This window comes from Cygnus atratus, chromosome 1 (genome assembly GCF_013377495.2).
Source record: "Cygnus atratus isolate AKBS03 ecotype Queensland, Australia chromosome 1, CAtr_DNAZoo_HiC_assembly, whole genome shotgun sequence".
Classification (NCBI taxonomy): Eukaryota; Metazoa; Chordata; class Aves; order Anseriformes; family Anatidae; genus Cygnus; species Cygnus atratus.
In genome coordinates, this window is record NC_066362.1 from 133,877,366 (window position 1) to 133,892,658 (window position 15,293).

The window sequence follows — 15,293 nt, forward strand, 5'->3', positions numbered from 1 at the left end:
TGAATACGTAAGTCAAGCAGAAGCCTTCATATTGGTGGATGAACTGTTTCCTGTGGTTTAAATCCTATCGATACCAGAGAAAATAACTTGTGTTAGCTGAAAAGGCAACAGAGTCCTTAATGATGAGAAAGCACTCTTCTAATAAGACAGCTGTAATTTAATAGAAGCAATTGACATAAAGCTGTTTAATTATGATAGTATAATATGTTGTTTCACATTACTTTGTGCAGCTATAAACCAAAAAATGAACAGCAGTAATGCATGGCACTTTAGCTGATTATTAGTAAATGAACCATAGTATCTCTTAATAAACTCATTATATAAATTTTATTCTTAGAATAAAAATTGTCATCAGTACTTGTGAACTTATCCAATATAGTGATCTATCTATGTTGTTTTAAGCAGATTGAAAGGACATCCTCCTTTCTAGAAGCAATTGTGGTGGTATGCATTTGTGACCCCCCCTCCCAAGTGTGTAGCTCTGATGTGTTGAATGGGTAAATTCATACTCCAAGGGGAAAAGCACATAATAAGCCCTTTTGAAACAACTTGAGTAGAACTGAATAAATTCTAGTTTTAGTTATGTTAATGAGTTTGAAGGGACAGTGCAGAATCACAAAAATCCTATAACAATGCTGGTTTACCATAGCTAGTTGAACATCCCTTTCGTAACTATCAAAAGCATAGCATCATTTTCTTATGATGTAGACCCTGTGGTGATTTTAGCCTGCACCACCGCTCCTTCATGGTTGCTCTCTTTCTCTGCTCCACATGGGGTCCCTCCCATGGGATGCCGTCCTTCCCAAACTGAGCCTGCGGGTGCTGCCCACAGGCAGCAGCTCTTCAAGAACTCCTCCCACATGGTCAATCCATCCCCCAGGAGCAAACTGCTCCAGCACGGGTCCCCCAGTGGGTGGCAGTTCCCCCCAGACACCCTGCTCCTGCGTGGGCTCCTCTCCACGGGCTGCAGCTCCGGCCCAGGGCCTGCTCGTGCGGGGGCTCTCCATGGGCCGCAGCCTCCTCCAGGCCACATCCACCTGCTCCACTGGGGGCTCCTCCACGGGCTGCACCATGGAGATCTGCTCCATGTGGGGCCCATGGGCTCCAGGGGGACAGCCTGCTCCACCAGGGGCCTCTCCACAGGCCGCAGGGGAACTGCGGCTCCATGCCTGGAGCACCTCCTGCCCTCCTTTTGCACTGACCTTGGGGTCTTCAGGGCTGTTTCTCACTCCTCTCTCTCCCAGCTGCTGTTGTGCAGCAGTTTTTTTCCCTTTCCTAAAGCTGCCTTCCCAGAAGCCCATCAAAATTCTCACCCTGACTCGTCTCTGGGCGACAGCAGGTCCCTTTTGGAGCTGGCTCTGATCTGACATGGGGTAGCTGCTGGGCTCTGCTCACAGAGGCCAGGCCTGCGGGCCCCCTGCTGCCAAGCTCTTGCCATGTAACCCAAGACAGACCGCAATCTGCTGATACTCAGTTTAAAAGACGAGCAAATTCTCATTATGTGACATTATAACAGATACTGTGGAGGGAGAAGGAAAGGGAGGAAAAAAAAATACTGTCTAGTGGTTAGGGAACAGCAATATTTTATGGTAAAGTAAAGGTCTAATGACCATTAAAGTTATTTATTTTTTCTATATACAAAATAAATAACTTCAAAAAGGAACCATGTTCTTCCTGTAAGTAAATCCTTTAAAAAACAAACAAACAAACAAACAAAAAAAAGTTTTGCTTGATAGTTTTTGCATGCAATAGCAAACAGACAGATATTAAATATCTTTTTGTCCATCCCCAGTATACTTATTGACAGCATCCATCTTATTTATTCAGTCTTTATTTAACGTGCTTATATTGTCAAGTTCACAAGGTTTAATAATGATTTCTCACATGAAAGACACTTCATTTGGCATACTAGTAACTCTTCCCTGTGCTTATTCTATTTTGAGTTTTATTTCCTTTAATATGAGTGCCTGGAGGAGTACATAGAAAGGTATTATAGATGATGTCCTGACAGTTGCAGTTATGTTAAAATCTCCCATTCACTATTACGTGATATATCCTGAGTTGTATGAAATACCTTTTGTTTTGTCTTGTGTTGCACTTGTGCTGGGGAGTCAGTAATCTGTAGTTCTTTTTTCTTTTCCCTCTCACTTTGTGTTTTGGCAGTACTTTCAGTTCAACACCCACCACCAACACCTGAGTGAAACTACCAGCCTTAGGACCTGAAGGAGCACAGAAAAGAAGAGCATAACAGCAGGAAAATTAGGCAGAAATTAAGCATGCGTATAACAATTTTAACTGCATTATCATGATTTCTTTTTCTGTGACAATTAGAACTAGATTAATAATGATTCTTGAATTAGACAGTTCAGATTATAGGAACAATAAATTCTTGGCTTTAGTTAGGTACAGGGCGTGTGGCTTCTTTGCTCATAAACAAGATTTTGTGCTCAGCCCACATACCATTTTGGATCCAAGCTTTGAAGTGTACTGTAAAAAAATATGTGTTTGGGATGGATCTGACTTCATTAGTCTTTCATAGAGTTCTGTATGGGCATTTCCTTACTGTCCTAAATTATAAAGATTAAGTGCCTTCCATGTCAGGGAAAAAACAAACAAACAAACAAACAAACAAACAAAAAACCACACCTCTACCACAACTTCATTCCAATAGGAAAACCCTTGTGCCTAGAAAGCTGATGGCTGTATGATCACTCATGTCTAGAAAGCTGATAGAGGTTTAATTCCTTTTTAATTTATGCCAAGTTACTGTCTGAATGGTATCTAAGAGCAAGCAGAGTTCTACAAGCTGATTTTGGAATAGATAAAAACAATCTTCTTATCCTGTTTTAAAATGTGCTGCCTTCTCAAATGTATTGAGTATACTTTATTTAAGATTGTGTAAGTAGAACCACTCAAGTCTCTTTTAATCTTTGTCTTTAGAAACTTAACTGTTTTGCAGCTTGCTTTGGTCCTTGCTCAGAGAAAAATTTTTCTAACCATATAATATGATTGCCGCAAATTTTTATCTTCCTGTCAGAGAAGTCCATATTATAAAACTTTATGTTCTCTTACAGTTTGACTTGTATGAATACAGTTTTGGCTACATAATCCTTTTACTGAACTATGTAATATATTTAGCAATATTTTGTTCTATTTGAAATTCCACTTCTCTGACAAGAGCTATCCTTGGTGAATAGTTTATGCCTGGAAAAACTAGTTACTGGGATCTTACTGATTTATTATTCATTGTATATCAGAAATAGATTTTCTGAGAAGTTATCAAAATTTGCTAGGCATTCTACTAGTTGAACCATTTTTATTCAGACTGCTTGCATAACCTCGCAAGTTTTCAATAAAAAAGGATAACAGTGGCATAACTGGGACACTGCTTGTTTATTTTATGGGTTTCTGCTTTTATTTTTGTCTTCTCCATTATTAAAAGGATATCCAAAACATCAATATTTGGATGTCTGCATACTATTGCATAACTCCTTAATTCAGATTTTACCTTTAAGGTCTCCGTTCATTCTTCTTCTGGTTTAACTGTCCCAATCCTCAAAAGATATTTCATGTGCTAAAAATATAAAAAATAATTTCAAAAAGTTTGTTCTCTGTATTCAACTTTATTTATTTATTGGGGGGGGGGGGGCAGCATGCCATCTTTATGACAAAAGGATATACATTTTTTCAGAGAAGAGCTTCTTACAATTACGTATCTAGAAAAAGTAAAGTCCATATGCCTTTTTCAAAGTTAGAACCCCTCAGAAATCTAAAGCAAGACAATAAAAACAAAAATAAACAATAAAAAACAATACATACACACACACACAACAAACCCTCACACAAACAGCTACATGAATATCCAGAACCAATCTTTTTGTCTGACATGTTAGGTGAAAAGTTTAGGGTAAAGGGATTATGTCAGAATGCAAATATTTTCGACTCCACATATCTGACAACATCCATGATTAGAAAAATGTTAATATTCTTTAAATTATAAGATTTAAAGTATTGCAGGTGTTCAGGAGCTTCCCCTGTTCCAGTGCAGTCTGGATTAGTCCATGGCAAATGGAAGGGCTGTGCTTCTGCCCTTGGGGCAGTCGATTCCAGTTGTACTGAATGCCTCTCCATGTGAAAGCAAACTGTGCTCTGAAGTCTGCTGCCAAAGGGATAGAGAAAAATGCATTAGTGATATTAATTGTGGTATACCACTTGGTTCCCTTTAAGTCCAGTTCATACTGAAGTTCTAGCATATCTGGCACATCAGCACTTAGTGGTGGCGTCACTTCATTCAGGCCACCAAAGTCCACTGTTAGTCTCCACTCACCATTAGACTTTTGCACTGGCCATATTACCATATCACCTATTAAAGGGTGAATGTCCAGCTGATAACTCCTTGGTTGTCCAGTCAACAGATCAGCTCATTAATGGGAATCAAGGTGTCTCGGTTAGTATGGTATTGCTGTTGGTACACCATTGTGGTAGTGATCAGAACCTGCTGCTCTTTGACCCTCAGCAACCCCACAACAGAAGGGTCCTGTGAGAGACTGGGCAAAGTAGACAACTGTGTATAGTCTTCTGTCTCCAAGGCAGCTAAGACAAAAGCCCACTGGTACCCTTTTGGATCTTTGAAGTACCCTCTCCTGAAGTAGTCTTTGTCAAGGATGCACAGAACCTCCAGCCCAGTCACAATGGAGTGCTTTTTCCACTCATTCCCAGTTAGACTCACTTCAGCCTCCAATACAGTTAGCTGTATTTCTGACTTTGGAAATACAGATGGGTTCTGCCCCTTTATAACTTGATGACATTACAACGTGCTCCAGTGTCTACTAAAGTCTACTCCTATGGCTCTGATGTGCCATCTAATCCACACAGTCCAATAAGCCCAACTGCCCCTTTTCTCACCCTGGCTGGAGGCATGGCCCCCCTAGTCCTGGTAATACTATTCATTACTGTGTCTGGGGGACTGCCTGCTGGAAACTGGAGTAGCAATTTTCTCAGAAGATACCCCTTTTGGTATTGTTTTTCCTTGCAACTCACGTACCTGTGCCTCTAGGGTCAAGGTTGATTTTCCATTCCCTTTTCTCATGTCTTCTTCTCATGAACACCTTCTGTGGTCGTGCAGGTAAAACCACAGGGTGGCACATGGTGTTGTGGTGGTTTTACTTGGGTGGACAGCTGAGCTCCACCACAACTGCTCTTTCACTCCCCCTCCTCAAAGGGAAAGAGGGAGAAAGTATGACACAAAGGGCTCAAGGGTTGAGATAAGGACAGGGAGATCACTCAGTGATTATCATGATGGCCAAAACAGACTCAGAATAGGGAGATTAGTAACATTTATTGCCTATTACTAACAAGCTAGAGAAGTGAGAAACAAAGGAAAGAAACCGAAAACACCTTCCCCCCATCCACCCTCTTCCACCTCCTTCCCTGAGCGTCGCAGGGGAATGGGGCAATGAGGGTTGCGGTCAGTCTATAGCACTTTGCCTCTGCCACTCTCACTCTCTCTGGTCACTCTCTGCCCCTGCTCCAACATGGTGTCCCTCCCACGGGATGGCATCCTTCTGATCCTGCGTGGTTTCCCACAGGAAGAAGCTCTTCAAGAACTGTGCCCATATGGGTCCGTACCATGGTGTCAGGAGCAAACTGCTCCAGCATGGATCCCCCACGGGCGGCAGCTCCCCCCAGATCCCCTGCTCCTGCGTGGGCTCCTCTCCACGGGCTGCAGCTCTGGCCCAGGGCCTGCTCGTGCGGGGGCTCTCCATTGGCCGCAGCCTCCTCCAGGCCACATCCACCTGCTCCACCGGGGGCTCCTCCATGGGCTGCAGCGTGGGGATCTGCACTTCCGAGTAGCCTGCCTCATCTTCTTCCTCCCCTGTCTGACTAGGAGATCCTTTGCTTTCTAAGCCACCTGACTTTCTCATCCATTGTTTCATCTTGCATATAGGAGCAACTGCTACTGACACGGGTTGATTCTCTGGCCCAGCCTTGGGGCGTGTTGAAGTGACCACTAGGCCTGTCACTGGGGTTGCAGTAGTGTTGACTGCAGCTTGGTAAGCACAGGCCAAGTCCCAGCACGTTTCAGTGTTTTGTGTCTCTTGGGAATTGCCAAGGTAATGACACACCTTTTTCAAGCATTCTGCCAGTTTTTTAGGATTCTGCACTTGTTCAAGGGTGAAGTTCCAAAGCATTGGAGGTGCCCATTGCTCTAGGTGCTTGCCCATATCCTACCACACTTCCTGCCACTTATAACTATCCTGCCTCAGAACAGACCTCTGGATGACATTCTTAAACAGAACCTGAAACATATTGAGGAGACATAGCAATAGGAACATGCTGGTTTGAACATCCCAAGGATATTCAAAGTTTTGAAGAGCTATAGTAACTAGCCTGGAGGAGATGGGAGAGGGGAAGGAGAAAGGGAGAGTGAAGAAGTGGGCAAAAATGTCGCACACTGACCCACCCCCCAGATTGGCTCCCTAAGGAGAAAATGTAAATTGTATAATTATTAATAGCTTCTAAGATATAGTTTCCAAAGTAAGGAGGTGATGGCAATGCTGACTAGAAATACCAAATTAGCTTAATGAACAGTTATTTTATCGTATCGTAAGCCAGGGTCACACAGTACAGCAAAATAATAACCTTAAACCATCCCCTAGAAATGATAAACAGCAAAACAGGGAACACATACAGTAAGGAATGTGCTATATGACACAATTCAGAAGACAAGCACAGCAGACCTGAGATCAAAAAAATCAACATTGTGATTAGCAACTATTAAGCTGATCTAATGCTTATACCAATTTTGTTTTACCACACTCTGGTCAGATCTGTTTTTATTTCAACCCTTTGTGGCCCGTATTGGTTGCTGTAGGTTGAGATAAAGACAGTTTAATAGGACAGAAAAGAAAAAGAAATAATAATAATAATAATAATAATAATAATAGTAATAATAACATGTACAAAGGAGGTGATGCACAATGCAATTGCTCACCACTCACTGACTGATGGCCAGCCCATCCTCGAGCAGCTGTCTCCCCCACCCCCACCAGCCACCCCATATTAATTGTTCAGCACAACAACTCATGGTATAGAATATCCCTTTGGCCAGTTTGGGTCAGCTGTCCTGGCTCTTTCCCCTCCCAGCTCCTTGTGAACCCCCAGCCTCCTCACTGGCAGGGTGGTATTAGAAGCTGAAAAATCCTTGACTTAGTGTAAGCACTGCTCTGCAACAATTACAAAATCAGACTGTTATCAACATTGTTCTCATCCTAAATCCAAAACAGAACACTATACCAACTTCTAGGAGGAAAATTAACTCTATTCTAGCTGAAACCAGGACATGGTGGGTTTTAGGGTTTGTCTTATTTTAGGTAACTGATCCATAGAGTTCCTATTTTGTTGTGACAGTTGTGCTAGAAAGATTAATATTTTTGTGGCCATGAATTAGAAAGTAAACAATTGAAGTATCTTATTAGCAAGAATTTCATTTATTTATTTATTTATTTATTTTAAGGCTATTCCTAGCATATCACAAATCTTCAAAACAAATAGATGACAAATATCAAAAGTGAAAGCAAAATATATGTTAAAGGTTAGTATTTGCACAGTTTAAAGAAATTAAATGTTAGCTTCTAGCTCAGCCACTCACACAAAAAAAATATATTTCTAATTCCTCTATAGTAGCTCTTGAAGTAAGGCTTCAGAATAGCTTTTGATAAAAGCTTAATTAGAATGGCAATTTATACAGCTTAGCTTAAGAAAGGATTTGGGGGAAAAGAAAAAAAAAAACTTATTAGTTCAGTTTAAGATGAATTTGGGAGACAAGTTCTTAATAAAATTATTTAGGATCTCACTAACAATGTCAGATTCATTAAATTTAATTATGTGAAGCAATATAAAAAAAACAACATGGAAAATAAAGAGCTAAAGAACTAAGACGAAAACAATTTGGAAAGCTGAAGATCTTAGAATTTATAAAGCTTGAGCTAATGTCTGTTTTGTCAAGACACAATGGAAAAAGAATCTGACTTGATACCCAACCATAAAGCTATTCCTCAAATTCCTCTGCAGTGTCTCCATGACCTCACTCTCCACTTCTTTTCTGTGGCCTTTCAGCCCACTGGAGTGGGTTTACATGGCAAGGTTTTGGTAGCAGGGGGCTGCAGGGGTGCCCTCTGTGAGAAGAATCCAGAAGCTGCCCCATGTTTGAAAAGGGCCAGTTTCTGCTGGCTCCAAAGGGACCCACTACTGCCCAGACCTGAGACAATAAGTGATGTTGTTTATGCCTCTTTGAAAGCAGATTTAAGAAAGGGAAAAAATGAAAGAAAAAAAAAAAAAAGCTGCACAAAAGCAGCTGGGAGAGTGAGGAGTGAGAAACAGCCTGGCAGACCCAAAGATCAGTGCAGAAGGAGGGCAGGAGGTGCTCCAGGCATGCAGCAGCAGTTCCTCTGTGGCCTGTGGAGAGGCCCCTGGTGGAGCAGGCTGTCCCCCTGCAGCCCATGGGTCCCACATGGAGCAGATCTCCATGGTGCAGCCCGTGGAGAGGAGCCCACGCAGGAGCAGGGTGTCTGGGGGGTGCTGCTGCCTGTGCGGGACCCATGTTGGAGCAGTTTGCTCCTGATGAGTGGACCCCATGGTACGGAGCCATGTAGGAGGAGTTCTTGAAGAGCTGCTGCCTGTGGGCAGCCTCCGCAGGTTCAGTTTGGGAAGGATGGCATCCCATGGGAGGGACCCCACGTGGAGCAGGGGCAGAGAGCGACTTTGAAGGAGCAGTGAAGACAAAGTGTTACGGACTGACTGCAACCCCCATTCCCCTGTTCCTTTGCACCACTCAGGGGGAGATGGTGGAAGAGGATGTATGAGGGGAAGGTGGTGTTGGTTTGTTTTTCAGTTTCTCACTTCTCTGGCTTGTTAGTAATAGGCAATACATTTTATTAATCTCCCTATAATGAGTCTGTTTTGCCCATGACGATGATCATTGAGTGATCTCCCTGTCCTTATCACAGCCCTTGAGCCCTTTTCATCATATTTTCTTTCCCTTTCCCTTTGAGGAGGGGCAGAAGAGAGCAGTTGTGGTGGAGCTCAGCTGCCCAGCTGGGTAAAACCACCTCACCCATTTTTGCCAGACTGGACACCCTTTTCTAAATCTGTTCTTCTAAATCAAATACATAATCCCTGTTTTATCTCTTTTAGTCTTACTTTCCATATTAGTGTCCTGGCTCCTGAAGAGACTATTTCATCATTTAATGATTAAAACAGAAAGTGTTCTTGTAGACCTTGAATAGATTATGTTCAGTGAGAGCCTCAAGGAGTTTTTGTTGCAGTTCAGTCAATCTCTGCTGAGACTTTTTTGGATACATATAAGTTAGCCAGATTTGTCTGTTGTCACTTGCAACAGACTTTCCATACATCTTTTCTGAAATCCATACCACTACTTCGAGGGAATTGAAAGTTTTCAGGCTAATAATGCCCCTTACCAGTACTATTACTGATCCCACAAATCAAGATAAGAAGGCAGATAGCACCATGCATCCTGAATGTAATAATATTTAAGTGAAGATGTAGGTCATCCCTACATAAATAAAAATGAAAAATTAAAGTGAAAAATAAAAACTTGACTCAACATATTATCTCTCATCTTCTGGTGAGAAGTCCTTTAATGGCTTTTTTTTTAACCTTTGATTTTTTTTTGTTTGTTGGTTTGTTTTCTTCGGTTTTTGCTTTATCAGATAATTTTTACTGGTTGAGTTGAAAGATTTCAGAACTGGAACAGTTTCAGCTAAATTATTCTAGAACTGTGGAAGCGGGAATGAAAACGCATGGGATACACAGGATGTAAGATTGGATTCCTGCCTCTTAATAAGCACGTTATGTTGCCATAAAAAGAAAAGCCAAATATATCTTTGTTTTCTTTCAAGTTGGGGTCTTCTAATTCTTCTCCAAGATAAGACAAAGATGGCAGGGAAGAAACAAAAGAGGATTCTGAGAACATCTAAAAAAGGATATAATAGTGATTAATCAGAGAAAAAAGTAGAATGGGGTTAGTGTCAGGGAGGAGGCACTCGGGGCTGATGTGAGCAAGAAAAGAGATTTCTTCAAATACTTCAAAGACAGCAATCTCAGTTCTTTGCTCCTGTTGAAGCATGATGCCATATTGTGTAAACATCACCTCTTTTGTCTCTTGGATGTGTCCCCTTGTATTTGATGATCAAATATTCATTTGTTTTAATATGTCTTTACAGTATCCTGCTCCAGGCTCAAGAGCTGTGCTTGACCTAGGGTACATACTTCAAAAAAGTAAAAAAGTAACTTGACACATACTTTATATTCAGTAATGATCAGTCCAATGGTGGAGAATTCATCGCATTCTTCATGATCTGTTCTAATAATTGGATACGTTTATTTCTGAAAATCTATGTGAGCTTGTATAGCCAATGATTTTAATTCTTGTCAATGGTTTTAATTAAATCACATGGTGATAGACTGGGAAAGTTATCATAGGTGTTGTTAGAAGGCTGTCACCAAATTACACTATTAACGTACATTAATAAATCGGATAGAACAAATTAACTAAGAATTCTGTGTAACAACATGATAGTCTAACGTCTGAGTGTTCCACTTATTCTTCTCTAAACCCTTTGTTTCCTATTTTTCAAATACTTCATGTTCTATGGATAGCAATGGCTTGACTTACCTGCCTAGGAATAGGTGCAGTGCAAGCTGAGTTGTTGCAGAATATCCTATGTAGAAATCCGTAAAACAACTATTAAAAATTACTATGAATTGCCTATGAATTAGTGCGTGTATACAAGTGGACATGTCTATAGTGAATCACCAGCAGAAACAGCTAAAGAAGGTCTAGAAGGTATATGTTAGGATCACGTGTGATTTCATTCATGTGAAGATGTAGAGTAAACTGATATAAAAGTGAAGTATCAAGAAGATGAAGAACAGGACTGAAATGAAAAAAAAAAAAGATAAAATTATGAAGAATGAAACAAAAGAATGGTGCAAATGATTTCAAAGAAGTTTGGGAAAAAAAAAAAAAAAAAAACGAAAAAAAAAAGTCTTGTATGGCTTTAAAGTGTTCTTGTGGTTGAACAAAGGAGGCAGATGCCCCTGACTCCTTAAATATCTTAGTCATATCTATATGGTCCAGACCATGGAAAGAATCTGCTGTGAAAATCCATAGTCCTCTTGTTTGAGATGAAGATCAGACAGGTCCAATATGGTATCACTGTGGAAAATGTCTTCTAAAATGAGAGGAATAGTATGATTAAAAAACAGGTGATCAGTGTAGTTACTTGTGTTAGTTATTAATGACTGCAATTCAAGAAGCAGGAGACTGAACTTAAGAAGTTGAAAAAATATGTAGATGGTTACAAAGGGAGGAAAACCTATTCAAAAGACTACTGAGAGTGCTGCTGTGAGGGATGCTCAGCAGGTTCCAGTGTTGGCAGAGATAAGTGGTGGTAAAAGCCTGAGCATGTAAAGAGGCAAAAATACAAAGGGAAACAGGACCAGGAAGTCTTAACGGCAGTGTTGAGTGAAGACTGGGATCCAAAAGAAGTAGATGGAGGTAACTGGGGATCAAGTGGAGATAAAAATGAAGAGTGGAATTGGCCAAAACAAGCCACAAGCCTCACTGCCAGGCACAACGGTGGAGTAATGGTGACTCAGGGCATGATATCTTCCAATTCAGAAAATTGTACTTGAAAAATTCTGCTGTTGTTGCTGTATTCCAGTTGGCTGGTAACAGACAGTAGTGCTTTTATATCCAAAAAATGCAGAGGATATTATAAGATTTTCATGGTATTTTTATTATATCCTCAGATTTTCCTTATTGGTCTTTTTTTTTTTTTTTTTTTTCCCACTGTTATTTTGAATTCCAGTGACTTTTTTCATGATACAGCCTTGTTATTTTTTTGAGTAGGTGCTGAGAAAATAGATGTTCCATGTGACTTCTTCCATCGGTAGATACTTTTTCTAAAAAACAACAGATTGCATTGATGGCAATATTCAGGGAAAAAAAAAGAATCATCTGCTGATGGCATTGTTTCTGTTTGTATGTTCTCCAATATCATGTTCTTCTATCTGCTCATACTTACCAAACAATTCTTTTTGAAAAAACAATATTTTAATACTTTAGAAAACGTATGGCATCTAATGTGTTTAAAATAAATAAATAAATAAACTACGTTATAGTAACCTTTTGAGTTTTTTTTCTTGAAATCGTTAATAAGTGCCACAGACCTACTTAATGACTATATGAGCACCTTTATATTGAGTAAATTACTAGAAAAAATATAACTGGAGATGTGCAAAGTACTCCAAAATAGTCTGAATAATCAACTTTCAATGGTCCATGAAATAGATTAATTATTCTATCTTCTCAGCAAATCTTAACTCTTCAGATTTAGATAAGATAAATGCTCTCCAAAAACATAGGATCGACAGTTCTAGAATTAGAAGGACATTCTACTTTAAATGAGTGGGGATCATAGAATGCATCTTGAATTTTCATTGTACAGTAAAATGCGTCAAGAATGCACATGTTGAAAACTTTGAAAAAATTACTGAAAAAAGGTCCTCCATGGCCCCTTTCTGATCCAGAATCTGATAAATGAGTTGTTATTCTGCTGAGGATTTTAAAAATTAACTGTGTAAAAATAGGATGAATACTTGCAGTTGTATTATCTAAAACAGTTTTCTTTCACAGAGCCTTAGTGAAGAAAGTGAAAATATTTTTATTTTAGTTTTTAGTTATTTAGTATAAAAGGTCTCAACAAAAAGAGAATGTATGGCTACCCTCATTCTATTTCATTTTGGTAATATTCAAACTTAAATATTTCATCCTGGCAAGGCAGAGACCTTAAATTGAATATAGAGGCTTGCAGTCTAATAAGCAGATCAGTTCTTCCTGATGGCTCAAACCAGAAACCTCCATAGGAAGTCCTATAGCAGGAACCACTGAAACCAGCAGAGGATGAGCCTCATAAGAAGCAACGCAACTGCATAAATGACCAGATCTTCCTGAGCTAGCTTTTGCTTCCAGTAACTCCACACAACACAGTGCCTCTCCTGTCCTGAGAGACCATCATAACAGATAGAATCTAAGTCATGGGCTAAAGGAATTCAGTGGACATTTTATGGACATTTAACAAGGGTGGTCCATAGACTATGGGAATGAAATCTGTGTATTAATTGAAGTGTGGCAATTAATGAGGGTGTATTGGAAAGTGTGGGACCTGAGCATGACATATATGGTATGGAATACAAGGTGGATACTGTCATGGTTTTGTCTGGCATAGACCTAATTTTCTTCATAGAGGCTTGCATGATGACATGTTTTGGAGTTTTGATGAAAATAGTGGTGATAACACACCAATGTTTTTAGTTATTACATGGTAGTGTTTACAGAGTCAGGGATGTTTCTACTTCTCATGCTGCCCTGCCAGTGAGAAGGCTGAGGGTGCACAAAGAGCTGAGAGAGAACACAGTCAGGACAGCTGATTCAGGCTGGACAAAGGAATATCCCATACCACATAGTGTCATGCTCAGCAATAAAAGGTGGTGGAAAGGAGGAGGAAAGAGGGGGAAGTAAGAGTGATGGCATTTGTCTGCACAAGAAACCATTACGCATGATGACCCTGCTTTCCTGGAAGTGTCTGAACACCTGCCTGATGATGGGAAGTAGCAAACAAATTCCTTGTTTTGCTTTGCTTGTGCATGCAGCTTTTGCTTTACCTGGCAAACTGTCTTTATTTCGACCCATGAGGTCTCACACTTTTGCCTTTCTGATTCTCTCCCCCATCCCACCTGGGAGAGTGAGCAAGCAGCTGTGAGGTACTTAGCTGCATGCCAAGGTTAAACCACAGCAATAGAGAAAGGCAGTATGGTATCAAATTGCTTCTTGAGGTTTGTGAGGTTTACACAGTCCATACACACAGGGTGACATATAATAAAAAATAGCCAGTATAATCTTATAAAAGATCAATCACACCAGTATGTCTGAAGAAATACCTGTCTTCCTTGCCCTGATTTGGGCTGGGAGAGATTTAATCTTCTTTATAGAGGCTCTTCATTATAGATGCTGTGTTTTGGATTTTTGATTAAAAAGACAAGACACCGATATTTTGTTTGCAGCTGAGCAGTGCTTGCACAGTGCCAAGGACCTTTCTGCTTCTTATCCTGCCCTGCCAGAGAGGAGGCTGGGGTTGCACAAGGAGTTGAGAGGGGAGGCATCCAGGACAGATGACCCAAACTGACCAAAGGGATATCCCATACTGTATGACATCATGCTCAGTAACAAAAGCTGAGGGAAGGAATGAAGGGGGGATATTCGGAGTGATGGCATTTGTCTTTCCAAGAAGCTGTTACATGTGGTAGAGTGCTGGTTTCCTGTAAATGACTGAACACCTGCCTGCCAATGGGAAGCAATGAATGAATTCCTTGTTTTGCTTTGCTTGTGTGCACAGCTTTTGCTTTAACTTGTAATCTGTATTTATCTCAGCACATCAGTTCTCACACTTTTACTTTTCCAGTTTTCTCCCCCAGCCCACTTGGGGAGAGTGACTGAGTGGCTGCATGGTGCTAAGCTGCCTGCTGGGTTAAAGCACAACATTTACGGAATTCCCTTCTGAAAGCATACGCATAAGAGTGGAGGAAAAGCATACCTTTGGGTGTTTTTACCTGTTGATTATGGAACTCATGTAAGAAATACCTGAGTTGCCCATATTTCTCAGTCAGTGAGTTTCAACAAAATACTTCTACTCCTCAGGCTCTAATTGCTAGGCAGGATGCAAGATGGGACTATTCTCCACTTGTCCTTTAGGAAGACTAAAACAAATGGAAGCCTGACTTTGTAATGTGATAATGTGATGGCAAGACAGCTCCAATTCAATCTGTTCGTTCACCCTAGTGTGGCTTAGACTACATCCAGCAAAACCTTAAAAAAAAAAAAAAAAAAAAAAAGCAGGAACTGTACTTGTAGAAATAGTAATGCAAGATGTAACACTTATCAATGACTATTAACTGGTTTATACATATCTTCATGTATAAATATCTCACAATATCTTTTACAGATGAATTTGAGGATTTCATCTCACACTCACTTTCAGATCTCTACAGTGAAACTGTCTGTGTGTTTTTAGAGTCTCTGAAGAAAGGCACTTTAAAAGCAGTTTCTCTTATCTTAGATGTTCACGTTACAGCAGATCAATCTTTGGGATCCTATCCAAAAGAAACTTTATTACATCTAAATAGGCATCTCCTGGAAAACACTATCAGGT